A 19,596-nucleotide genomic window follows, 5' to 3' on the forward strand; every position below is an offset into this window, starting at 1 on the left:
GATATGAAAAAAGCAAACATATTTTCTTTTTGTTATTGTTTTAAAAAGATGATGGTTAATTTGTCTCACTTAATTTAAATTCGAATTATTATCTAGCACTCTCGGCAACGGCCATATCACGCTGAAAACACCGGTTCTCGTCCGATCACCGAAGTTAAGAAGCGTCGAGCGCAGTCAGTACTTGGGAGGGAGACCACTTAGGAACACTGCGTGCAGTTGGCTTTTTCACTTTTTTTCCTCTTTTAAATTCCTATAGATATGAAAAAAGCAAACATATTTTCTTTTTGTTATTGTTTTAAAAAGATGAAGGTTAATTTGTCTCACTTAATTTAAATTCGAATTATTAAATAGCACTCTCGGCAACGGCCATATCACGCTGAAAACACCGGTTCTCGTCCGATCACCGAAGTTAAGCAGCGTCGAGAGCAGTCAGTACTTGGAAGGGAGACCACTTAGGAACACTGCGTGCCGTTGGCTTTTTCACTTTTTTTCCTCTTTTAAATTCCAATAGATATGAAAAAAGCAAACATATTTTCTTTTTGTTATTGTTTTAAAAAGATGATGGTTAATTTGTCTCACTTAATTTAAATTCGAATTATTATCTAGCACTCTCGGCAACGGCCATATCACGCTGAAAACACCGGTTCTCGTCCGATCACCGAAGTTAAGAAGCGTCGAGCGCAGTCAGTACTTGGGAGGGAGACCACTTAGGAACACTGCGTGCAGTTGGCTTTTTCACTTTTTTTCCTCTTTTAAATTCCTATAGATATGAAAAAAGCAAACATATTTTCTTTTTGTTATTGTTTTAAAAAGATGAAGGTTAATTTGTCTCACTTAATTTAAATTCGAATTATTAAATAGCACTCTCGGCAACGGCCATATCACGCTGAAAACACCGGTTCTCGTCCGATCACCGAAGTTAAGCAGCGTCGAGAGCAGTCAGTACTTGGAAGGGAGACCACTTAGGAACACTGCGTGCCGTTGGCTTTTTCACTTTTTTTCCTCTTTTAAATTCCAATAGATATGAAAAAAGCAAACATATTTTCTTTTTGTTATTGTTTTAAAAAGATGATGGTTAATTTGTCTCACTTAATTTAAATTCGAATTATTATCTAGCACTCTCGGCAACGGCCATATCACGCTGAAAACACCGGTTCTCGTCCGATCACCGAAGTTAAGAAGCGTCGAGCGCAGTCAGTACTTGGGAGGGAGACCACTTAGGAACACTGCGTGCAGTTGGCTTTTTCACTTTTTTTTCCTCTTTTAAATTCCTATAGATATGAAAAAAGCAAACATATTTTCTTTTTGTTATTGTTTTAAAAAGATGAAGGTCAATTTGTCTCACTTAATTTAAATTCGAATTATTATCTAGCACTCTCGGCAACGACCATATCACGCTGAAAACACCGGTTCTCGTCGGATCACCGAAGTTAAGCAGCGTCGAGCGCAGTCAGTACTTGGGAGGGAGACCACTTAGGAACACTGCGTGCCGTTGGCTTTTTCACTTTTTTTTCCTCTTTTAAATTCCAATAGATATGAAAAAAGCCAACATATTTTCTTTTTGTTATTGTTTTAAAAAGATGAAGGTTAATTTGTCTCACTTAATTTAAATTCGAATTTTTAAATAGCACTCTCGGCAACGGCCATACCACGCTGAAAACACCGGTTCTCGTCCGAGCACCGAAGTTAAGCAGCGTCGAGCGCAGTCAGTACTTGGGAGGGAGACCACTTAGGAACACTGCGTGCCGTTGGCTTTTTCACTTTTTTTTCCTCTTTTAAATTCCAATAGATATGAAAAAAGCAAACATATTTTCTTTTTGTTATTGTTTTAAAAAGATGATGGTTAATTTGTCTCACTTAATTAAAATTCGAATTATTATCTAGCACTCTCGGCAACGGCCATATCACGCTGAAAACACCGGTTCTCGTCGGATCACCGAAGTTAAGCAGCGTCGAGCGCAGTCAGTACTTGGGAGGGAGACCACTTAGGAACACTGCGTGCCGTTGGCTTTTTCACTTTTTATTCCTCTTTTAAATTCCAATAGATATGAAAAAAGCCAACATATTTTCTTTTTGTTATTGTTTTAAAAAGATGAAGGTTAATTTGTCTCACTTAATTTAAATTCGAATTATTAAATAGCACTCTCGGCAACGGCCATATCACGCTGAAAACACCGGTACTCGTCCGATCACCGAAGTTAAGCAGCGTCGAGCGCAGTCAGTACTTGGGAGGGAGACCACTTAGGAACACTGCGTGCCGTTGGCTTTTTCACTTTTTTTCCTCTTTTAAATTCCAATAGATATGAAAAAAGCAAACATATATTCTTTTTGTTATTGTTTTAAAAAGATGATGGTTAATTTGTCTCACTTAATTTAAATTCGAATTATTATCTAGCACTCTCGGCAACGGCCATATCACGCTGAAAACACCGGTTCTCGTCGGATCACCGAAGTTAAGCAGCGTCGAGCGCAGTAAGTACTTGGGAGGGAGACCACTTAGGAACACTGCGTGCTGTTGGCTTTTTCACTTTTTTTTCCTCTTTTAAATTCCATGAGATATGAAAAAAGCAAACAAATCTTCTTTTTCTTATTGATTTATAAAGATGAAGGTTAATTAAATTCGAATTATTAAATAGCACTCTCGGCAACAGCCATATCACGCTGAAAACACCGGTTCTCGGTCGATCACCGAAGTTAAGCAGCGTCGAGCGCAGTCAGTACTTGTAAACTTTGCGTGCCGTTGGCTTTTTCACTTTTATTTCCTCTTTTAAATTCCATGAGATATGAAAAAAGCAAACAAATCTTCTTTTTCTTATTGATTTATAAAGATGAAGGTTAATTAAATTCGAATTATTAAATAGCACTCTCGGCAACAGCCATATCACGCTGAAAACACCGGTTCTCGGTCGATCACCGAAGTTAAGCAGCGTCGAGCGCAGTCAGTACTTGGGAGGGAGACCACTTAGGAACACTGCGTGCCGTTGGCTTTTTCATTTTTTTTCCTCTTTTAAATTCCAATAGATATGAAAAAAGTCAACATATTTTCTTTTTGTTATTGTTTTAAAAAGATGAAGGTTAATTTGTCTCACTTAATTTAAATTCGAATTATTATCTAGCACTCTCGGCAACGGCCATATCACGCTGAAAACACCGGTTCTCGTCGGATCACCGAAGTTAAGCAGCGTCGAGCGCAGTCAGTACTTGGGAGGGAGACCACTTAGGAACACTGCGTGCCGTTGGCTTTTTCAGTTTTTTTTCCTCTTTTAAATTCCAATAGATATGAAAAAAGCAAACATATTTTCTTTTTGTTATTGTTTTAAAAAGATGATGGTTAATTTGTCTCACTTAATTTAAATTCGAATTATTATCTAGCACTCTCAGCAACGGCCATATCACGCTGAAAACACCGGTTCTCGTCCGATCACCGAAGTTAAGAAGCGTCGAGCGCAGTCAGTACTTGGGAGGGAGACCACTTAGGAACACTGCGTGCCGTTGGCTTTTTCACTTTTTTTTCCTCTTTTAAATTCCAATAAATATGAAAAAAGCAAACATGTTTTCTTTTTGTTATTGTTTTAAAAAGATGACGGTTAATTTGTCTCACTTAATTAAAATTCGAATTATTATCTAGCACTCTCGGCAACGGCCATATCACGCTGAAAACACCGGTTCTCGTCCGATCACCGAAGTTAAGCAGCGTCGAGCGCAGTCAGTACTTGTAAACTTTGCGTGCCGTTGGCTTTTTCACTTTTATTTCCTCTTTTAAATTCCATGAGATATGAAAAAAGCAAACAAATCTTCTTTTTCTTATTGATTTATAAAGATGAAGGTTAAATAAATTCGAATTATTAAATAGCACTCTCGGCAACAGCCATATCACGCTGAAAACACCGGTCCTCGTCCGATCACCGAAGTTAAGCAGCGTCGAGCGCAGTCAGTACTTGGGAGGGAGACCACTTAGGAACACTGCGTGCCGTTGGCTTTCTCACTATTTTTTTCCTCTTTTAAATTCCAATAGATATGAAAAAAGCCAACATATTTTCTTTTTGTTATTGTTTTAAAAAGATGAAGGTTAATTTGTCTCACTTAATTTAAATTCGAATTATTAAATAGCACTCTCGGCAACGGCCATATCACGCTGAAAACACCGGTTCTCGTCCGATCACCGAAGTTAAGAAGCGTCGAGCACAGTCAGTACTTGGGAGGGAGACCATTTAGGAACACTGCGTGCCGTTGGCTTTTTCTCTTTTTTTTCCTTTTTTAAATTCCAATAGATATGAAAAAAGCAAACATATTTTCTTTTTGTTATTGTTTTAAAAAGATGAAGGTTAATTTGTCTCACTTAATTTTAATTCGAATTATTATCTAGCACTCTCGGCAACGGCCATATCACGCTGAAAACACCGGTTCTCGTCCGATCACCGAAGTTAAGAAGCGTCGAGCGCAGTCAGTACTTGGGAGGGAGACCACTTAGGAACACTGCGTGCCGTTGGCTTTTTCACTTTTTTTTCCTCTTTTAAATTCCAATAGATATGAAAAAAGCAAACATATTTTCTTTTTGTTATTGTTTTAAAAAGATGATGGTTAATTTGTCTCACTTAATTTAAATTCGAATTATTATCTAGCACTCTCGGCAACGGCCATATTACGCTGAAAACACCGGTTCTCGTCCGATCACCGAAGTTAAGCAGCGTCGAGCGCAGTCAGTACTTGGGAGGGAGACCACTTAGGAACACTGCGTGCCGTTGGCTATTTCACGTTTTATTCCTCTTTTAAATTCCAATAGATATGAAAAAAGCCAACATATTTTCTTTTTGTTATTGTTTTAAAAAGATGGTCAATTTGTCTCACTTAATTTAAGTTCGAATTATTATCTAGCACTCTCGGCAACGGCCATATCACGCTGAAAACACCGGTTCTCGTCCGATCACCGAAGTTAAGCAGCGTCGAGCGCAGTCAGTACTTGGGAGGGAGACCACTTAGGAACACTGCGTGCCGTTGGCTTTTTCACTTTTTTTCCTCTTTTAAATTCCAATAGATATGAAAAAAGCAAACATATTTTCTTTTTGTTATTGTTTTAAAAAGATGATGGTTAATTTGTCTCACTTAATTTAAATTCGAATTATTATCTAGCACTCTCGGCAACGGCCATATCACGCTGAAAACACCGGTTCTCGTCCGATCACCGAAGTTAAGAAGCGTCGAGCACAGTCAGTACTTGGGAGGGAGACCACTTAGGAACACTGGGTGCCGTTGGCTTTTTCTCTTTTTTTTCCTTTTTTAAATTCCAATAGATATGAAAAAAGCAAACATATTTTCTTTTTGTTATTGTTTTAAAAAGATGAAGGTTAATTTGTCTCACTTAATTTTAATTCGAATTATTATCTAGCACTCTCGGCAACGGCCATATCACGCTGAAAACACCGGTTCTCGTCCGATCACCGAAGTTAAGCAGCGTCGAGCGCATTCAGTACTTGGGAGGGAGACCACTTAGGAACACTGCGTGCCGTTGGCTTTTTCACTTTTTTTTCCTCTTTTAAATTCCAATAGATATGAAAAAAGCAAACATATTTTCTTTTTGTTATTGTTTTAAAAAGATGATGGTTAATTTGTCTCACTTAATTTAAATTCGAATTATTATCTAGCACTCTCGGCAACGGCCATATTACGCTGAAAACACCGGTTCTCGTCCGATCACCGAAGTTAAGCAGCGTCGAGCGCAGTCAGTACTTGGGAGGGAGACCACTTAGGAACACTGCGTGCCGTTGGCTATTTCACGTTTTATTCCTCTTTTAAATTCCAATAGATATGAAAAAAGCCAACATATTTTCTTTTTGTTATTGTTTTAAAAAGATGAAGGTTAATTTGTCTCACTTAATTTAAATTCGAATTATTAAATAGCACTCTCGGCAACGGCCATATCACGCTGAAAACACCGGTTCTCGTCCGATCACCGAAGTTAAGCAGCGTCGAGCACAGTCAGTACTTGGGAGGGAGACCACTTAGGAACACTGCGTGCCGTTGGCTTTTTCACTTTTTTTTCCTCTTTTAAATTCCTATAGATATGAAAAAAGCAAACATATTTTCTTTTTGTTATTGTTTTAAAAAGATGGTCAATTTGTCTCACTTAATTTAAATTCGAATTATTATCTAGCACTCTCGGCAACGGCCATATCACGCTGAAAACACCGGTTCTCGTCCGATCACCGAAGTTAAGCAGCGTCGAGCGCAGTCAGTACTTGGGAGGGAGACCACTTAGGAACACTGCGTGCCGTTGGCTTTTTCACTTTTTTTCCTCTTTTAAATTCCAATAGATATGAAAAAAGCAAACATATTTTCTTTTTGTTATTGTTTTAAAAAGATGATGGTTAATTTGTCTCACTTAATTTAAATTCGAATTATTATCTAGCACTCTCGGCAACGGCCATATCACGCTGAAAACACCGGTTCTCGTCCGATCACCGAAGTTAAGAAGCGTCGAGCACAGTCAGTACTTGGGAGGGAGGCACTTAGGAACACTGCGTGCCGTTGGCTTTTTCTCTTTTTTTTTCCTTTTTTAAATTCCAATAGATATGAAAAAAGCAAACATATTTTCTTTTTGTTATTGTTTTAAAAAGATGAAGGTTAATTTGTCTCACTTAATTTTAATTCGAATTATTATCTAGCACTCTCGGCAACGGCCATATCACGCTGAAAACACCGGTTCTCGTCCGATCACCGAAGTTAAGCAGCGTCGAGCGCAGTCAATACTTGGGAGGGAGACCACTTAGGAACACTGCGTGCCGTTGGCTTTTTCACTTTTTTTTCCTCTTTTAAATTCCAATAGATATGAAAAAAGCATACATATTTTCTTTTTGTTATTGTTTTAAAAAGATGATGGTTAATTTGTCTCACTTAATTTAAATTCGAATTATTATCTAGCACTCTCGGCAACGGCCATATTACGCTGAAAACACCGGTTCTCGTCCGATCACCGAAGTTAAGAAGCGTCGAGCGCAGTCAGTACTTGGGAGGGAGACCACTTAGGAACACTGCGTGCCGTTGGCTTTTTCACTTTTTTTTCCTCTTTTAAATTCCAATAAATATGAAAAAAGCAAACATATTTTCTTTTTGTTATTGTTTTAAAAAGATGACGGTTAATTTGTCTCACTTAATTAAAATTCGAATTATTATCTAGCACTCTCGGCAACAGCCATATCACGCTGAAAACACCGGTTCTCGTCCGATCACCGAAGTTAAGCAGCGTCGAGCGCAGTCAGTACTTGTAAACTTTGCGTGCCGTTGGCTTTTTCACTTTTATTTCCTCTTTTAAATTCCATGAGGTATGAAAAAAGCAAACAAATCTTCTTTTTCTTATTGATTTATAAAGATGAAGGTTAAATAAATTCGAATTATTAAATAGCACTCTCGGCAACAGCCATATCACGCTGAAAACACCGGTCCTCGTCCGATCACCGAAGTTAAGCAGCGTCGAGCGCAGTCAGTACTTGGGAGGGAGACAACTTAGGAACACTGCGTGCCGTTGGCTTTCTCACTATTTTTTTTCTCTTTTAAATTCCTATAGATATGAAAAAAGCAAACATATTTTCTTTTTGTTATTGTATTAAAAAGATGAAGGTCAATTTGTCTCACTTAATTTAAATTCGAATTATTATCTAGCACTCTCGGCAACGGCCATATCACGCTGAAAACACCGGTTCTCGTCGGATCACCGAAGTTAAGCAGCGTCGAGCGCAGTCAGTACTTGGGAGGGAGACCACTTAGGAACACTGCGTGCCGTTGGCTTTTTCACTTTTTATTCCTCTTTTAAATTCCAATAGATATGAAAAAAGCCAACATATTTTCTTTTTGTTATTGTTTTAAAAAGATGAAGGTTAATTTGTCTCACTTAATTTAAATTCGAATTATTAAATAGCACTCTCGGCAACGGCCATATCACGCTGAAAACACCGGTTCTCGTCCGATCACCGAAGTTAAGCAGCGTCGAGCGCAGTCAGTACTTGGGAGGGAGACCACTTAGGAACACTGCGTGCCGTTGGCTTTTTCACTTTTTTTCCTCTTTTAAATTCCAATAGATATGAAAAAAGCAAACATATTTTCTTTTTGTTATTGTTTTAAAAAGATGAAGGTTAATTTGTCTCACTTAATTTAAATTCGAATTATTAAATAGCACTCTCGGCAACGGCCATATCACGCTGAAAACACCGGTTCTCGTCCGATCACCGAAGTTAAGCAGCGTCGACCGCAATCAGTACTTGTAAACTTTGCGTGCCGTTGGCTTTTTCACTTTTATTTCCTCTTTTAAATTCCATGAGATATGAAAAAAGCAAACAAATCTTCTTTTTCTTATTGATTTATAAAGATGAAGGTTAATTAAATTCGAATTATTAAATAGCACTCTCGGCAACAGCCATATCACGCTGAAAACACCGGTTCTCGGTCGATCACCGAAGTTAAGCAGCGTCGAGCGCAGTCAGTACTTGGGAGGGAGACCACTTAGGAACACTGCGAGCCGTTGGCTTTTTCACTATTTTTTTCCTCTTTTAAATTCCTATAGATATGAAAAAAGCAAACATATTTTCTTTTTGTTATTGTATTAAAAAGATGAAGGTCAATTTGTCTCACTTAATTTAAATTCGAATTATTATCTAGCACTCTCGGCAACGGCCATATCACGCTGAAAACACCGGTTCTCGTCGGATCACCGAAGTTAAGCAGCGTCGAGCACAGTCAGTACTTGGGAGGGAGACCACTTAGGAACACTGCGTGCCGTTGGCTTTTTCACTTTTATTTCCTCTTTTAAATTCCTATAGATATGAAAAAAGCAAACATATTTTCTTTTTGTTATTGTTTTAAAAAGATGGTCAATTTGTCTCACTTAATTTAAATTCGAATTATTATCTAGCACTCTCGGCAACGGCCATATCACGCTGAAAACACCGGTTCTCGTCCGATCACCGAAGTTAAGCAGCGTCGAGCGCAGTCAGTACTTGAGAGGGAGACCACTTAGGAACACTGCGTGCCGTTGGCTTTTTCACTTTTTTTCCTCTTTTAAATTCCAATAGATATGAAAAAAGCAAACATATTTTCTTTTTGTTATTGTTTTAAAAAGATGATGGTTAATTTGTCTCACTTAATTTAAATTCGAATTATTATCTAGCACTCTCGGCAACGGCCATATCACGCTGAAAACACCGGTTCTCGTCCGATCACCGAAGTTAAGAAGCGTCGAGCACAGTCAGTACTTGGGAGGGAGGCACTTAGGAACACTGCGTGCCGTTGGCTTTTTCTCTTTTTTTTCCTTTTTTAAATTCCAATAGATATGAAAAAAGCAAACATATTTTCTTTTTGTTATTGTTTTAAAAAGATGAAGGTTAATTTGTCTCACTTAATTTTAATTCGAATTATTATCTAGCACTCTCGGCAACGGCCATATCACGCTGAAAACACCGGTTCTCGTCCGATCACCGAAGTTAAGCAGCGTCGAGCGCAGTCAATACTTGGGAGGGAGACCACTTAGGAACACTGCGTGCCGTTGGCTTTTTCACTTTTTTTTCCTCTTTTAAATTCCAATAGATATGAAAAAAGCATACATATTTTCTTTTTGTTATTGTTTTAAAAAGATGATGGTTAATTTGTCTCACTTAATTTAAATTCGAATTATTATCTAGCACTCTCGGCAACGGCCATATTACGCTGAAAACACCGGTTCTCGTCCGATCACCGAAGTTAAGAAGCGTCGAGCGCAGTCAGTACTTGGGAGGGAGACCACTTAGGAACACTGCGTGCCGTTGGCTTTTTCACTTTTTTTTCCTCTTTTAAATTCCAATAAATATGAAAAAAGCAAACATATTTTCTTTTTGTTATTGTTTTAAAAAGATGGTCAATTTGTCTCACTTAATTTAAATTCGAATTATTATCTAGCACTCTCGGCAACGGCCATATCACGCTGAAAACACCGGTTCTCGTCCGATCACCGAAGTTAAGCAGCGTCGAGCGCAGTCAGTACTTGAGAGGGAGACCACTTAGGAACACTGCGTGCCGTTGGCTTTTTCACTTTTTTTCCTCTTTTAAATTCCAATAGATATGAAAAAAGCAAACATATTTTCTTTTTGTTATTGTTTTAAAAAGATGATGGTTAATTTGTCTCACTTAATTTAAATTCGAATTATTATCTAGCACTCTCGGCAACGGCCATATCACGCTGAAAACACCGGTTCTCGTCCGATCACCGAAGTTAAGAAGCGTCGAGCACAGTCAGTACTTGGGAGGGAGGCACTTAGGAACACTGCGTGCCGTTGGCTTTTTCTCTTTTTTTTCCTTTTTTAAATTCCAATAGATATGAAAAAAGCAAACATATTTTCTTTTTGTTATTGTTTTAAAAAGATGAAGGTTAATTTGTCTCACTTAATTTTAATTCGAATTATTATCTAGCACTCTCGGCAACGGCCATATCACGCTGAAAACACCGGTTCTCGTCCGATCACCGAAGTTAAGCAGCGTCGAGCGCAGTCAATACTTGGGAGGGAGACCACTTAGGAACACTGCGTGCCGTTGGCTTTTTCACTTTTTTTTCCTCTTTTAAATTCCAATAGATATGAAAAAAGCATACATATTTTCTTTTTGTTATTGTTTTAAAAAGATGATGGTTAATTTGTCTCACTTAATTTAAATTCGAATTATTATCTAGCACTCTCGGCAACGGCCATATTACGCTGAAAACACCGGTTCTCGTCCGATCACCGAAGTTAAGAAGCGTCGAGCGCAGTCAGTACTTGGGAGGGAGACCACTTAGGAACACTGCGTGCCGTTGGCTTTTTCACTTTTTTTTCCTCTTTTAAATTCCAATAAATATGAAAAAAGCAAACATATTTTCTTTTTGTTATTGTTTTAAAAAGATGACGGTTAATTTGTCTCACTTAATTAAAATTCGAATTATTATCTAGCACTCTCGGCAACAGCCATATCACGCTGAAAACACCGGTTCTCGTCCGATCACCGAAGTTAAGCAGCGTCGAGCGCAGTCAGTACTTGTAAACTTTGCGTGCCGTTGGCTTTTTCACTTTTATTTCCTCTTTTAAATTCCATGAGGTATGAAAAAAGCAAACAAATCTTCTTTTTCTTATTGATTTATAAAGATGAAGGTTAAATAAATTCGAATTATTAAATAGCACTCTCGGCAACAGCCATATCACGCTGAAAACACCGGTCCTCGTCCGATCACCGAAGTTAAGCAGCGTCGAGCGCAGTCAGTACTTGGGAGGGAGACAACTTAGGAACACTGCGTGCCGTTGGCTTTCTCACTATTTTTTTCCTCTTTTAAATTCCTATAGATATGAAAAAAGCAAACATATTTTCTTTTTGTTATTGTATTAAAAAGATGAAGGTCAATTTGTCTCACTTAATTTAAATTCGAATTATTATCTAGCACTCTCGGCAACGGCCATATCACGCTGAAAACACCGGTTCTCGTCGGATCACCGAAGTTAAGCAGCGTCGAGCGCAGTCAGTACTTGGGAGGGAGACCACTTAGGAACACTGCGTGCCGTTGGCTTTTTCACTTTTTATTCCTCTTTTAAATTCCAATAGATATGAAAAAAGCCAACATATTTTCTTTTTGTTATTGTTTTAAAAAGATGAAGGTTAATTTGTCTCACTTAATTTAAATTCGAATTATTAAATAGCACTCTCGGCAACGGCCATATCACGCTGAAAACACCGGTTCTCGTCCGATCACCGAAGTTAAGCAGCGTCGAGCGCAGTCAGTACTTGGGAGGGAGACCACTTAGGAACACTGCGTGCCGTTGGCTTTTTCACTTTTTTTCCTCTTTTAAATTCCAATAGATATGAAAAAAGCAAACATATTTTCTTTTTGTTATTGTTTTAAAAAGATGAAGGTTAATTTGTCTCACTTAATTTAAATTCGAATTATTAAATAGCACTCTCGGCAACGGCCATATCACGCTGAAAACACCGGTTCTCGTCCGATCACCGAAGTTAAGCAGCGTCGAGCGCAATCAGTACTTGTAAACTTTGCGTGCCGTTGGCTTTTTCACTTTTATTTCCTCTTTTAAATTCCATGAGATATGAAAAAAGCAAACAAATCTTCTTTTTCTTATTGATTTATAAAGATGAAGGTTAATTAAATTCGAATTATTAAATAGTACTCTCGGCAACAGCCATATCACGCTGAAAACACCGGTTCTCGGTCGATCACCGAAGTTAAGCAGCGTCGAGCGCAGTCAGTACTTGGGAGGGAGACCACTTAGGAACACTGCGAGCCGTTGGCTTTTTCACTATTTTTTTCCTCTTTTAAATTCCTATAGATATGAAAAAAGCAAACATATTTTCTTTTTGTTATTGTATTAAAAAGATGGTCAATTTGTCTCACTTAATTTAAATTCGAATTATTATCTAGCACTCTCGGCAACGGCCATATCACGCTGAAAACACCGGTTCTCGTCGGATCACCGAAGTTAAGCAGCGTCGAGCGCAGTCAGTACTTGGGAGGGAGACCACTTAGGAACACTGCGTGCCGTTGGCTTTTTCACTTTTTATTCCTCTTTTAAATTCCAATAGATATGAAAAAAGCCAACATATTTTCTTTTTGTTATTGTTTTAAAAAGATGAAGGTTAATTTGTCTCACTTAATTTAAATTCGAATTATTAAATAGCACTCTCGGCAACGGCCATATCACGCTGAAAACACCGGTTCTCGTCCGATCACCGAAGTTAAGCAGCGTCGAGCGCAGTCAGTACTTGGGAGGGAGACCACTTAGGAACACCGCGTGCCGTTGGCTTTTTCACTTTTTTTCCTCTTTTAAATTCCAATAGATATGAAAAAAGCAAACATATTTTCTTTTTGTTATTGTTTTAAAAAGATGAAGGTTAATTTGTCTCACTTAATTTAAATTCGAATTATTAAATAGCACTCTCGGCAACGGCCATATCACGCTGAAAACACCGGTTCTCGTCCGATCACCGAAGTTAAGCAGCGTCGAGCGCAATCAGTACTTGTAAACTTTGCGTGCCGTTGGCTTTTTCACTTTTATTTCCTCTTTTAAATTCCATGAGATATGAAAAAAGCAAACAAATCTTCTTTTTCTTATTGATTTATAAAGATGAAGGTTAATTAAATTCGAATTATTAAATAGCACTCTCGGCAACAGCCATATCACGCTGAAAACACCGGTTCTCGGTCGATCACCGAAGTTAAGCAGCGTCGAGCGCAGTCAGTACTTGGGAGGGAGACCACTTAGGAACACTGCGTGCCGTTGGCTTTTTCACTTTTTATTCCTCTTTTAAATTCCTATAGATATGAAAAAAGCAAACATATTTTCTTTTTGTTATTGTATTAAAAAGATGAAGGTCAATTTGTCTCACTTAATTTAAATTCGAATTATTATCTAGCACTCTCGGCAACGGCCATATCACGCTGAAAACACCGGTTCTCGTCGGATCACCGAAGTTAAGCAGCGTCGAGCGCAGTCAGTACTTGGGAGGGAGACCACTTAGGAACACTGCGAGCCGTTGGCTTTTTCACTATTTTTTTCCTCTTTTAAATTCCTATAGATATGAAAAAAGCAAACATATTTTCTTTTTGTTATTGTATTAAAAAGATGAAGGTCAATTTGTCTCACTTAATTTAAATTCGAATTATTATCTAGCACTCTCGGCAACGGCCATATCACGCTGAAAACACCGGTTCTCGTCGGATCACCGAAGTTAAGCAGCGTCGAGCGCAGTCAGTACTTGGGAGGGAGACCACTTAGGAACACTGCGTGCCGTTGGCTTTTTCACTTTTTATTCCTCTTTTAAATTCCAATAGATATGAAAAAAGCCAACATATTTTCTTTTTGTTATTGTTTTAAAAAGATGAAGGTTAATTTGTCTCACTTAATTTAAATTCGAATTATTAAATAGCACTCTCGGCAACGGCCATATCACGCTGAAAACACCGGTTCTCGTCCGATCACCGAAGTTAAGCAGCGTCGAGCGCAATCAGTACTTGTAAACTTTGCGTGCCGTTGGCTTTTTCACTTTTATTTCCTCTTTTAAATTCCATGAGATATGAAAAAAGCAAACAAATCTTCTTTTTCTTATTGATTTATAAAGATGAAGGTTAATTAAATTCGAATTATTAAATAGCACTCTCGGCAACAGCCATATCACGCTGAAAACACCGGTTCTCGGTCGATCACCGAAGTTAAGCAGCGTCGAGCGCAGTCAGTACTTGGGAGGGAGACCACTTAGGAACACTGCGTGCCGTTGGCTTTTTCACTTTTTATTCCTCTTTTAAATTCCTATAGATATGAAAAAAGCAAACATATTTTCTTTTTGTTATTGTATTAAAAAGATGAAGGTCAATTTGTCTCACTTAATTTAAATTCGAATTATTATCTAGCACTCTCGGCAACGGCCATATCACGCTGAAAACACCGGTTCTCGTCGGATCACCGAAGTTAAGCAGCGTCGAGCGCAGTCAGTACTTGGGAGGGAGACCACTTAGGAACACTGCGAGCCGTTGGCTTTTTCACTATTTTTTTCCTCTTTTAAATTCCTATAGATATGAAAAAAGCAAACATATTTTCTTTTTGTTATTGTATTAAAAAGATGAAGGTCAATTTGTCTCACTTAATTTAAATTCGAATTATTATCTAGCACTCTCGGCAACGGCCATATCACGCTGAAAACACCGGTTCTCGTCGGATCACCGAAGTTAAGCAGCGTCGAGCGCAGTCAGTACTTGGGAGGGAGACCACTTAGGAACACTGCGTGCCGTTGGCTTTTTCACTTTTTATTCCTCTTTTAAATTCCAATAGATATGAAAAAAGCCAACATATTTTCTTTTTGTTATTGTTTTAAAAAGATGAAGGTTAATTTGTCTCACTTAATTTAAATTCGAATTATTAAATAGCACTCTCGGCAACGGCCATATCACGCTGAAAACACCGGTTCTCGTCCGATCACCGAAGTTAAGCAGCGTCGAGCGCAGTCAGTACTTGGGAGGTAGACCACTTAGGAACACTGCGTGCCGTTGGCTTTTTCACTTTTTTTCCTCTTTTAAATTCCAATAGATATGAAAAAAGCAAACATATTTTCTTTTTGTTATTGTTTTAAAAAGATGAAGGTTAATTTGTCTCACTTAATTTAAATTCGAATTATTAAATAGCACTCTCGGCAACGGCCATATCACGCTGAAAACACCGGTTCTCGTCCGATCACCGAAGTTAAGCAGCGTCGAGCGCAATCAGTACTTGTAAACTTTGCGTGCCGTTGGCTTTTTCACTTTTATTTCCTCTTTTAAATTCCATGAGATATGAAAAAAGCAAACAAATCTTCTTTTTCTTATTGATTTATAAAGATGAAGGTTAAATAAATTCGAATTATTAAATAGCACTCTCGGCAACAGCCATATCACGCTGAAAACACCGGTCCTCGTCCGATCACCGAAGTTAAGCAGCGTCGAGCGCAGTCAGTACTTGGGAGGGAGACCACTTAGGAACACTGCGTGCCGTTGGCTTTCTCACTATTTTTTTCCTCTTTTAAATTCCTATAGATATGAAAAAAGCAAACATATTTTCTTTTTGTTATTGTATTAAAAAGATGAAGGTCAATTTGTCTCACTTAATTTAAATTCGAATTATTATCTAGCACTCTCGGCAACGGCCATATCACGCTGAAAACACCGGTTCTCGTCGGATCACCGAAGTTAAGCAGCGTCGAGCGCAGTCAGTACTTGGGAGGGAGACCACTTAGGAACACTGCGTGCCGTTGTCTTTTTCACTTTTTATTCCTCTTTTAAATTCCAATAGATATGAAAAAAGCCAACATATTTTCTTTTTGTTATTGTTTTAAAAAGATGAAGGTTAATTTGTCTCACTTAATTTAAATTCGAATTATTAAATAGCACTCTCGGCAACGGCCATATCACGCTGAAAACACCGGTTCTCGTCCGATCACCGAAGTTAAGCAGCGTCGAGCGCAGTCAGTACTTGGGAGGGAGACCACTTAGGAGCACTGCGTGCCGTTGGCTTTTTCACTTTTTTTCCTCTTTTAAATTCCAATAGATATGAAAAAAGCAAACATATTTTCTATTTGTTATTGTTTTAAAAAGATGAAGGTTAATTTGTCTCACTTAATTTAAATTCGAATTATTAAATAGCACTCTCGGCAACGGCCATATCACGCTGAAAACACCGGTTCTCGTCCGATCACCGAAGTTAAGCAGCGTCGAGCGCAATCAGTACTTGTAAACTTTGCGTGCCGTTGGCTTTTTCACTTTTATTTCCTCTTTTAAATTCCATGAGATATGAAAAAAGCAAACAAATCTTCTTTTTCTTATTGATTTATAAAGATGAAGGTTAATTAAATTCGAATTATTAAATAGCACTCTCGGCAACAGCCATATCACGCTGAAAACACCGGTTCTCGGTCGATCACCGAAGTTAAGCAGCGTCGAACGCAGTCAGTACTTGGGAGGGAAACCACCTAGGAACACTGCGTGCCGTTGGCTTTTTCACTTTTTTTTCCTCTTTTAAATTCCAATAGATATGAAAAAAGCAAACATATTTTCTTTTTGTTATTGTTTTAAAAAGATGAAGGTTAATTTGTCTCACTTAATTTAAATTCGAATTATTAAATAGCACTCTCGGCAACGGCCATATCACGCTGAAAACACCGGTTCTCGTCCGATCACCGAAGTTAAGCAGCGTCGAGCGCAGTCAGTACTTGGGAGGGAGAACACTTAGGAACACTGCGTGCCGTTGGCTTTTTCACTTTTTTTCCTCTTTTAAATTCCAATAGATATGAAAAAAGCAAACATATTTTCTTTTTGTTATTGTTTTAAAAAGATGAAGGTTAATTTGTCTCACTTAATTTAAATTCGAATTATTAAATAGCACTCTCGGCAACGGCCATATCACGCTGAAAACACCGGTTCTCGTCCGATAACCGAAGTTAAGCAGCGTCGAGCGCAATCAGTACTTGTAAACTTTGCGTGCCGTTATCTTTTTCACTTTTATTTCCTCTTTTAAATTCCATGAGATATGAAAAAGCAAACAAATCTTCTTTTCCTTATTGATTTATAAAGATGAAGGTTAATTAAATTCGAATTATTAAATAGCACTCTCGGCAACAGCCATATCACGCTGAAAACACCGGTTCTCGGTCGATCACCGAAGTTAAGCAGCGTCGAGCGCAGTCAGTACTTGGGAGGGAGACCACTTAGGAACACTGCGAGCCGTTGGCTTTTTCACTATTTTTTTCCTCTTTTAAATTCCTATAGATATGAAAAAAGCAAACATATTTTCTTTTTGTTATTGTATTAAAAAGATGGTCAATTTGTCTCACTTAATTTAAATTCGAATTATTATCTAGCACTCTCGGCAACGGCCATATCACGCTGAAAACACCGGTTCTCGTCGGATCACCGAAGTTAAGCAGCGTCGAGCGCAGTCAGTACTTGGGAGGGAGACCACTTAGGAACACTGCGTGCCGTTGGCTTTTTCACTTTTTATTCCTCTTTTAAATTCCAATAGATATGAAAAAAGCCAACATATTTTCTTTTTGTTATTGTTTTAAAAAGATGAAGGTTAATTTGTCTCACTTAATTTAAATTCGAATTATTAAATAGCACTCTCGGCAACGGCCATATCACGCTGAAAACACCGGTTCTCGTCCGATCACCGAAGTTAAGCAGCGTCGAGCGCAGTCAGTACTTGGGAGGGAGACCACTTAGGAACACTGCGTGCCGTTGGCTTTTTCACTTTTTTTCCTCTTTTAAATTCCAATAGATATGAAAAAAGCAAACATATTTTCTTTTTGTTATTGTTTTAAAAAGATGAAGGTTAATTTGTCTCACTTAATTTAAATTCGAATTATTAAATAGCACTCTCGGCAACGGCCATATCACGCTGAAAACACCGGTTCTCGTCCGATCACCGAAGTTAAGCAGCGTCGAGCGCAATCAGTACTTGTAAACTTTGCGTGCCGTTGGCTTTTTCACTTTTATTTCCTCTTTTAAATTCCATGAGATATGAAAAAAGCAAACAAATCTTCTTTTTCTTATTGATTTATAAAGATGAAGGTTAATTAAATTCGAATTATTAAATAGCACTCTCGGCAACAGCCATATCACGCTGAAAACACCGGTTCTCGGTCGATCACCGAAGTTAAGCAGCGTCGAGCGCAGTCAGTACTTGGGAGGGAGACCACTTAGGAACACTGCGTGCCGTTGGCTATTTCACTTTTTATTCCTCTTTTAAATTCCAAGAGATATGAAAAAAGCCAACATATTTTCTTTTTGTTATTGTTTTAAAAAGATGAAGGTTAATTTGTCTCACTTAATTTAAATTCGAATTATTAAATAGCACTCTCGGCAACGGCCATATCACGCTGAAAACACCGGTTCTCGTCCGATCACCGAAGTTAAGCAGCGTCGAGCGCAGTCAGTACTTGGGAGGGAGACCACTTAGGAACACTGCGTGCCGTTGGCTTTTTCACTTTTTTTTCCTCTTTTAAATTCCTATAGATATGAAAAAAGCAAACATATTTTCTTTTTGTTATTGTTTTAAAAAGATGGTCAATTTGTCTCACTTAATTTAAATTCGAATTATTATCTAGCACTCTCGGCAACGGCCATATCACGCTGAAAACATCGGTTCTCGTCCGATCACCGAAGTTAAGCAGCGTCGAGCGCAGTCAGTACTTGGGAGGGAGACCACTTAGGAACACTGCGTGCCGTTGGCTTTTACACTTTTTTTCCTCTTTTAAATTCCAATAGATATGAAAAAAGCAAACATATTTTCTTTTTGTTATTGTTTTAAAAAGATGATGGTTAATTTGTCTCACTTAATTTAAATTCGAATTATTATCTAGCACTCTCGGCAACGGCCATATCACGCTGAAAACACCGGTTCTCGTCCGATCACCGAAGTTAAGAAGCGTCGAGCACAGTCAGTACTTGGGAGGGAGACCACTTAGGAACACTGCGTGCCGTTGGCTTTTTCTCTTTTTTTTTCCTTTTTTAAATTCCAATAGATATGAAAAAAGCAAACATATTTTCTTTTTGTTATTGTTTTAAAAAGATGAAGGTTAATTTGTCTCACTTAATTTTAATTCGAATTATTATCTAGCACTCTCGGCAACGGCCATATCACGCTGAAAACACCGGTTCTCGTCCGATCACCGAAGTTAAGCAGCGTCGAGCGCAGTCAGTACTTGGGAGGGAGACCACTTAGGAACACTGCGTGCCGTTGGCTTTTTCACTTTTTTTTCCTCTTTTAAATTCCTATAGATATGAAAAAAGCAAACATATTTTCTTTTTGTTATTGTTTTAAAAAGATGAAGGTCAATTTGTCTCACTTAATTTAAATTCGAATTATTATCTAGCACTCTCGGCAACGGCCACATCACGCTGAAAACACCGGTTCTCGTCGGATCACCGAAGTTAAGCAGCGTCGAGCGCAGTCAGTACTTGGGAGGGAGACCACTTAGGAACAATGCGTGCCGTTGGCTTTTTCACTTTTTTTTCCTCTTTTAAATTCCAATAGATATGAAAAAAGCCAACATATTTTCTTTTTGTTATTGTTTTAAAAA

General features: G+C 38.2%; 33 non-coding genes and 41 pseudogenes across 33 annotated transcripts; all 74 read left to right on the top strand.

Moving 5' to 3' along the window:
- The first annotated feature begins 103 nt into the window (after nt 1-103).
- On the top strand, nt 104-222 carry LOC149671822 (5S ribosomal RNA; annotated as a pseudogene).
- Nucleotides 223-358: 136 nt separating this feature from the next.
- On the top strand, nt 359-477 carry LOC149671823 (5S ribosomal RNA; annotated as a pseudogene).
- Nucleotides 478-613: 136 nt separating this feature from the next.
- Nucleotides 614-732, top strand: LOC149671824 (5S ribosomal RNA; annotated as a pseudogene).
- Nucleotides 733-868: 136 nt separating this feature from the next.
- LOC149671825 (5S ribosomal RNA) lies at nt 869-987 on the top strand (annotated as a pseudogene).
- Nucleotides 988-1,123: 136 nt separating this feature from the next.
- Nucleotides 1,124-1,242, top strand: LOC149671826 (5S ribosomal RNA; annotated as a pseudogene).
- A 137-nt stretch (nt 1,243-1,379) lies between these two features.
- Nucleotides 1,380-1,498, top strand: LOC149671827 (5S ribosomal RNA; annotated as a pseudogene).
- A 137-nt stretch (nt 1,499-1,635) lies between these two features.
- Nucleotides 1,636-1,754, top strand: LOC149671828 (5S ribosomal RNA). The gene has a single exon (XR_016367272.1). It is a non-coding gene; the product is annotated as a 5S ribosomal RNA (ribosomal RNA).
- Nucleotides 1,755-1,891: 137 nt separating this feature from the next.
- On the top strand, nt 1,892-2,010 carry LOC149671829 (5S ribosomal RNA). The gene has a single exon (XR_016367663.1). It is a non-coding gene; the product is annotated as a 5S ribosomal RNA (ribosomal RNA).
- Nucleotides 2,011-2,147: 137 nt separating this feature from the next.
- LOC149671830 (5S ribosomal RNA) lies at nt 2,148-2,266 on the top strand. The gene has a single exon (XR_016367610.1). It is a non-coding gene; the product is annotated as a 5S ribosomal RNA (ribosomal RNA).
- Nucleotides 2,267-2,402: 136 nt separating this feature from the next.
- Nucleotides 2,403-2,521, top strand: LOC149671831 (5S ribosomal RNA). Its single transcript, XR_016367691.1, has one exon. It is a non-coding gene; the product is annotated as a 5S ribosomal RNA (ribosomal RNA).
- A 347-nt stretch (nt 2,522-2,868) lies between these two features.
- Nucleotides 2,869-2,987, top strand: LOC149671832 (5S ribosomal RNA; annotated as a pseudogene).
- A 136-nt stretch (nt 2,988-3,123) lies between these two features.
- On the top strand, nt 3,124-3,242 carry LOC149671833 (5S ribosomal RNA). Its single transcript, XR_016367664.1, has one exon. It is a non-coding gene; the product is annotated as a 5S ribosomal RNA (ribosomal RNA).
- A 137-nt stretch (nt 3,243-3,379) lies between these two features.
- Nucleotides 3,380-3,498, top strand: LOC149671834 (5S ribosomal RNA; annotated as a pseudogene).
- A 137-nt stretch (nt 3,499-3,635) lies between these two features.
- On the top strand, nt 3,636-3,738 carry LOC149671835 (5S ribosomal RNA; annotated as a pseudogene).
- A 122-nt stretch (nt 3,739-3,860) lies between these two features.
- Nucleotides 3,861-3,979, top strand: LOC149671836 (5S ribosomal RNA; annotated as a pseudogene).
- Nucleotides 3,980-4,117: 138 nt separating this feature from the next.
- LOC149671837 (5S ribosomal RNA) lies at nt 4,118-4,236 on the top strand (annotated as a pseudogene).
- Nucleotides 4,237-4,373: 137 nt separating this feature from the next.
- LOC149671838 (5S ribosomal RNA) lies at nt 4,374-4,492 on the top strand. Its single transcript, XR_016367211.1, has one exon. It is a non-coding gene; the product is annotated as a 5S ribosomal RNA (ribosomal RNA).
- A 137-nt stretch (nt 4,493-4,629) lies between these two features.
- Nucleotides 4,630-4,748, top strand: LOC149671839 (5S ribosomal RNA). Its single transcript, XR_016367588.1, has one exon. It is a non-coding gene; the product is annotated as a 5S ribosomal RNA (ribosomal RNA).
- Nucleotides 4,749-4,882: 134 nt separating this feature from the next.
- Nucleotides 4,883-5,001, top strand: LOC149671840 (5S ribosomal RNA). Its single transcript, XR_016367393.1, has one exon. It is a non-coding gene; the product is annotated as a 5S ribosomal RNA (ribosomal RNA).
- A 136-nt stretch (nt 5,002-5,137) lies between these two features.
- LOC149671841 (5S ribosomal RNA) lies at nt 5,138-5,256 on the top strand (annotated as a pseudogene).
- A 137-nt stretch (nt 5,257-5,393) lies between these two features.
- LOC149671842 (5S ribosomal RNA) lies at nt 5,394-5,512 on the top strand. The gene has a single exon (XR_016367617.1). It is a non-coding gene; the product is annotated as a 5S ribosomal RNA (ribosomal RNA).
- Nucleotides 5,513-5,649: 137 nt separating this feature from the next.
- Nucleotides 5,650-5,768, top strand: LOC149671843 (5S ribosomal RNA). Its single transcript, XR_016367589.1, has one exon. It is a non-coding gene; the product is annotated as a 5S ribosomal RNA (ribosomal RNA).
- A 137-nt stretch (nt 5,769-5,905) lies between these two features.
- On the top strand, nt 5,906-6,024 carry LOC149671844 (5S ribosomal RNA). The gene has a single exon (XR_016367715.1). It is a non-coding gene; the product is annotated as a 5S ribosomal RNA (ribosomal RNA).
- A 134-nt stretch (nt 6,025-6,158) lies between these two features.
- On the top strand, nt 6,159-6,277 carry LOC149671845 (5S ribosomal RNA). Its single transcript, XR_016367394.1, has one exon. It is a non-coding gene; the product is annotated as a 5S ribosomal RNA (ribosomal RNA).
- A 136-nt stretch (nt 6,278-6,413) lies between these two features.
- Nucleotides 6,414-6,531, top strand: LOC149671846 (5S ribosomal RNA; annotated as a pseudogene).
- Nucleotides 6,532-6,669: 138 nt separating this feature from the next.
- On the top strand, nt 6,670-6,788 carry LOC149671847 (5S ribosomal RNA). Its single transcript, XR_016367720.1, has one exon. It is a non-coding gene; the product is annotated as a 5S ribosomal RNA (ribosomal RNA).
- A 137-nt stretch (nt 6,789-6,925) lies between these two features.
- On the top strand, nt 6,926-7,044 carry LOC149671848 (5S ribosomal RNA; annotated as a pseudogene).
- Nucleotides 7,045-7,406: 362 nt separating this feature from the next.
- Nucleotides 7,407-7,525, top strand: LOC149671849 (5S ribosomal RNA; annotated as a pseudogene).
- Nucleotides 7,526-7,663: 138 nt separating this feature from the next.
- LOC149671850 (5S ribosomal RNA) lies at nt 7,664-7,782 on the top strand. Its single transcript, XR_016367665.1, has one exon. It is a non-coding gene; the product is annotated as a 5S ribosomal RNA (ribosomal RNA).
- Nucleotides 7,783-7,919: 137 nt separating this feature from the next.
- Nucleotides 7,920-8,038, top strand: LOC149671851 (5S ribosomal RNA). The gene has a single exon (XR_016367396.1). It is a non-coding gene; the product is annotated as a 5S ribosomal RNA (ribosomal RNA).
- Nucleotides 8,039-8,174: 136 nt separating this feature from the next.
- LOC149671852 (5S ribosomal RNA) lies at nt 8,175-8,277 on the top strand (annotated as a pseudogene).
- A 122-nt stretch (nt 8,278-8,399) lies between these two features.
- LOC149671853 (5S ribosomal RNA) lies at nt 8,400-8,518 on the top strand (annotated as a pseudogene).
- A 138-nt stretch (nt 8,519-8,656) lies between these two features.
- On the top strand, nt 8,657-8,775 carry LOC149671854 (5S ribosomal RNA; annotated as a pseudogene).
- Nucleotides 8,776-8,909: 134 nt separating this feature from the next.
- On the top strand, nt 8,910-9,028 carry LOC149671855 (5S ribosomal RNA). Its single transcript, XR_016367508.1, has one exon. It is a non-coding gene; the product is annotated as a 5S ribosomal RNA (ribosomal RNA).
- Nucleotides 9,029-9,164: 136 nt separating this feature from the next.
- On the top strand, nt 9,165-9,282 carry LOC149671856 (5S ribosomal RNA; annotated as a pseudogene).
- Nucleotides 9,283-9,419: 137 nt separating this feature from the next.
- LOC149671857 (5S ribosomal RNA) lies at nt 9,420-9,538 on the top strand. Its single transcript, XR_016367721.1, has one exon. It is a non-coding gene; the product is annotated as a 5S ribosomal RNA (ribosomal RNA).
- Nucleotides 9,539-9,675: 137 nt separating this feature from the next.
- LOC149671858 (5S ribosomal RNA) lies at nt 9,676-9,794 on the top strand (annotated as a pseudogene).
- Nucleotides 9,795-9,928: 134 nt separating this feature from the next.
- On the top strand, nt 9,929-10,047 carry LOC149671859 (5S ribosomal RNA). Its single transcript, XR_016367509.1, has one exon. It is a non-coding gene; the product is annotated as a 5S ribosomal RNA (ribosomal RNA).
- A 136-nt stretch (nt 10,048-10,183) lies between these two features.
- Nucleotides 10,184-10,301, top strand: LOC149671860 (5S ribosomal RNA; annotated as a pseudogene).
- A 137-nt stretch (nt 10,302-10,438) lies between these two features.
- LOC149671861 (5S ribosomal RNA) lies at nt 10,439-10,557 on the top strand. Its single transcript, XR_016367722.1, has one exon. It is a non-coding gene; the product is annotated as a 5S ribosomal RNA (ribosomal RNA).
- Nucleotides 10,558-10,694: 137 nt separating this feature from the next.
- Nucleotides 10,695-10,813, top strand: LOC149671862 (5S ribosomal RNA; annotated as a pseudogene).
- Nucleotides 10,814-11,175: 362 nt separating this feature from the next.
- On the top strand, nt 11,176-11,294 carry LOC149671863 (5S ribosomal RNA; annotated as a pseudogene).
- Nucleotides 11,295-11,432: 138 nt separating this feature from the next.
- On the top strand, nt 11,433-11,551 carry LOC149671864 (5S ribosomal RNA). Its single transcript, XR_016367666.1, has one exon. It is a non-coding gene; the product is annotated as a 5S ribosomal RNA (ribosomal RNA).
- Nucleotides 11,552-11,688: 137 nt separating this feature from the next.
- On the top strand, nt 11,689-11,807 carry LOC149671865 (5S ribosomal RNA). The gene has a single exon (XR_016367397.1). It is a non-coding gene; the product is annotated as a 5S ribosomal RNA (ribosomal RNA).
- Nucleotides 11,808-11,943: 136 nt separating this feature from the next.
- On the top strand, nt 11,944-12,046 carry LOC149671866 (5S ribosomal RNA; annotated as a pseudogene).
- Nucleotides 12,047-12,168: 122 nt separating this feature from the next.
- Nucleotides 12,169-12,287, top strand: LOC149671867 (5S ribosomal RNA; annotated as a pseudogene).
- Nucleotides 12,288-12,422: 135 nt separating this feature from the next.
- LOC149671868 (5S ribosomal RNA) lies at nt 12,423-12,541 on the top strand. Its single transcript, XR_016367667.1, has one exon. It is a non-coding gene; the product is annotated as a 5S ribosomal RNA (ribosomal RNA).
- A 137-nt stretch (nt 12,542-12,678) lies between these two features.
- Nucleotides 12,679-12,797, top strand: LOC149671869 (5S ribosomal RNA). Its single transcript, XR_016367711.1, has one exon. It is a non-coding gene; the product is annotated as a 5S ribosomal RNA (ribosomal RNA).
- A 136-nt stretch (nt 12,798-12,933) lies between these two features.
- On the top strand, nt 12,934-13,036 carry LOC149671870 (5S ribosomal RNA; annotated as a pseudogene).
- A 122-nt stretch (nt 13,037-13,158) lies between these two features.
- LOC149671871 (5S ribosomal RNA) lies at nt 13,159-13,277 on the top strand (annotated as a pseudogene).
- A 137-nt stretch (nt 13,278-13,414) lies between these two features.
- LOC149671872 (5S ribosomal RNA) lies at nt 13,415-13,533 on the top strand (annotated as a pseudogene).
- Nucleotides 13,534-13,671: 138 nt separating this feature from the next.
- Nucleotides 13,672-13,790, top strand: LOC149671873 (5S ribosomal RNA). The gene has a single exon (XR_016367669.1). It is a non-coding gene; the product is annotated as a 5S ribosomal RNA (ribosomal RNA).
- A 137-nt stretch (nt 13,791-13,927) lies between these two features.
- Nucleotides 13,928-14,030, top strand: LOC149671874 (5S ribosomal RNA; annotated as a pseudogene).
- Nucleotides 14,031-14,152: 122 nt separating this feature from the next.
- Nucleotides 14,153-14,271, top strand: LOC149671875 (5S ribosomal RNA; annotated as a pseudogene).
- Nucleotides 14,272-14,408: 137 nt separating this feature from the next.
- Nucleotides 14,409-14,527, top strand: LOC149671876 (5S ribosomal RNA; annotated as a pseudogene).
- A 138-nt stretch (nt 14,528-14,665) lies between these two features.
- Nucleotides 14,666-14,784, top strand: LOC149671877 (5S ribosomal RNA). Its single transcript, XR_016367670.1, has one exon. It is a non-coding gene; the product is annotated as a 5S ribosomal RNA (ribosomal RNA).
- Nucleotides 14,785-14,921: 137 nt separating this feature from the next.
- Nucleotides 14,922-15,040, top strand: LOC149671878 (5S ribosomal RNA). Its single transcript, XR_016367595.1, has one exon. It is a non-coding gene; the product is annotated as a 5S ribosomal RNA (ribosomal RNA).
- Nucleotides 15,041-15,176: 136 nt separating this feature from the next.
- LOC149671879 (5S ribosomal RNA) lies at nt 15,177-15,279 on the top strand (annotated as a pseudogene).
- Nucleotides 15,280-15,401: 122 nt separating this feature from the next.
- LOC149671880 (5S ribosomal RNA) lies at nt 15,402-15,520 on the top strand (annotated as a pseudogene).
- A 138-nt stretch (nt 15,521-15,658) lies between these two features.
- On the top strand, nt 15,659-15,777 carry LOC149671881 (5S ribosomal RNA). The gene has a single exon (XR_016367471.1). It is a non-coding gene; the product is annotated as a 5S ribosomal RNA (ribosomal RNA).
- A 137-nt stretch (nt 15,778-15,914) lies between these two features.
- Nucleotides 15,915-16,033, top strand: LOC149671882 (5S ribosomal RNA). The gene has a single exon (XR_016367487.1). It is a non-coding gene; the product is annotated as a 5S ribosomal RNA (ribosomal RNA).
- Nucleotides 16,034-16,169: 136 nt separating this feature from the next.
- LOC149671883 (5S ribosomal RNA) lies at nt 16,170-16,272 on the top strand (annotated as a pseudogene).
- Nucleotides 16,273-16,394: 122 nt separating this feature from the next.
- On the top strand, nt 16,395-16,513 carry LOC149671884 (5S ribosomal RNA; annotated as a pseudogene).
- Nucleotides 16,514-16,650: 137 nt separating this feature from the next.
- LOC149671885 (5S ribosomal RNA) lies at nt 16,651-16,769 on the top strand (annotated as a pseudogene).
- Nucleotides 16,770-17,129: 360 nt separating this feature from the next.
- LOC149671886 (5S ribosomal RNA) lies at nt 17,130-17,248 on the top strand (annotated as a pseudogene).
- Nucleotides 17,249-17,383: 135 nt separating this feature from the next.
- LOC149671887 (5S ribosomal RNA) lies at nt 17,384-17,502 on the top strand. The gene has a single exon (XR_016367671.1). It is a non-coding gene; the product is annotated as a 5S ribosomal RNA (ribosomal RNA).
- A 137-nt stretch (nt 17,503-17,639) lies between these two features.
- Nucleotides 17,640-17,758, top strand: LOC149671888 (5S ribosomal RNA). The gene has a single exon (XR_016367399.1). It is a non-coding gene; the product is annotated as a 5S ribosomal RNA (ribosomal RNA).
- Nucleotides 17,759-17,894: 136 nt separating this feature from the next.
- Nucleotides 17,895-17,997, top strand: LOC149671889 (5S ribosomal RNA; annotated as a pseudogene).
- Nucleotides 17,998-18,119: 122 nt separating this feature from the next.
- On the top strand, nt 18,120-18,238 carry LOC149671890 (5S ribosomal RNA; annotated as a pseudogene).
- Nucleotides 18,239-18,375: 137 nt separating this feature from the next.
- LOC149671891 (5S ribosomal RNA) lies at nt 18,376-18,494 on the top strand. Its single transcript, XR_016367401.1, has one exon. It is a non-coding gene; the product is annotated as a 5S ribosomal RNA (ribosomal RNA).
- Nucleotides 18,495-18,628: 134 nt separating this feature from the next.
- On the top strand, nt 18,629-18,747 carry LOC149671892 (5S ribosomal RNA). The gene has a single exon (XR_016367685.1). It is a non-coding gene; the product is annotated as a 5S ribosomal RNA (ribosomal RNA).
- Nucleotides 18,748-18,883: 136 nt separating this feature from the next.
- Nucleotides 18,884-19,002, top strand: LOC149671893 (5S ribosomal RNA; annotated as a pseudogene).
- A 138-nt stretch (nt 19,003-19,140) lies between these two features.
- Nucleotides 19,141-19,259, top strand: LOC149671894 (5S ribosomal RNA). Its single transcript, XR_016367402.1, has one exon. It is a non-coding gene; the product is annotated as a 5S ribosomal RNA (ribosomal RNA).
- Nucleotides 19,260-19,396: 137 nt separating this feature from the next.
- LOC149671895 (5S ribosomal RNA) lies at nt 19,397-19,515 on the top strand (annotated as a pseudogene).
- The last annotated feature ends 81 nt before the right edge of the window (nt 19,516-19,596 follow it).

Source organism: Phalangium opilio, unplaced genomic scaffold (genome assembly GCF_054372755.1).
Source record: "Phalangium opilio isolate 3A_F unplaced genomic scaffold, DU_Popi_V2 ptg000054l_1, whole genome shotgun sequence".
In the NCBI taxonomy this organism is placed as follows: Eukaryota; Metazoa; Arthropoda; class Arachnida; order Opiliones; family Phalangiidae; genus Phalangium; species Phalangium opilio.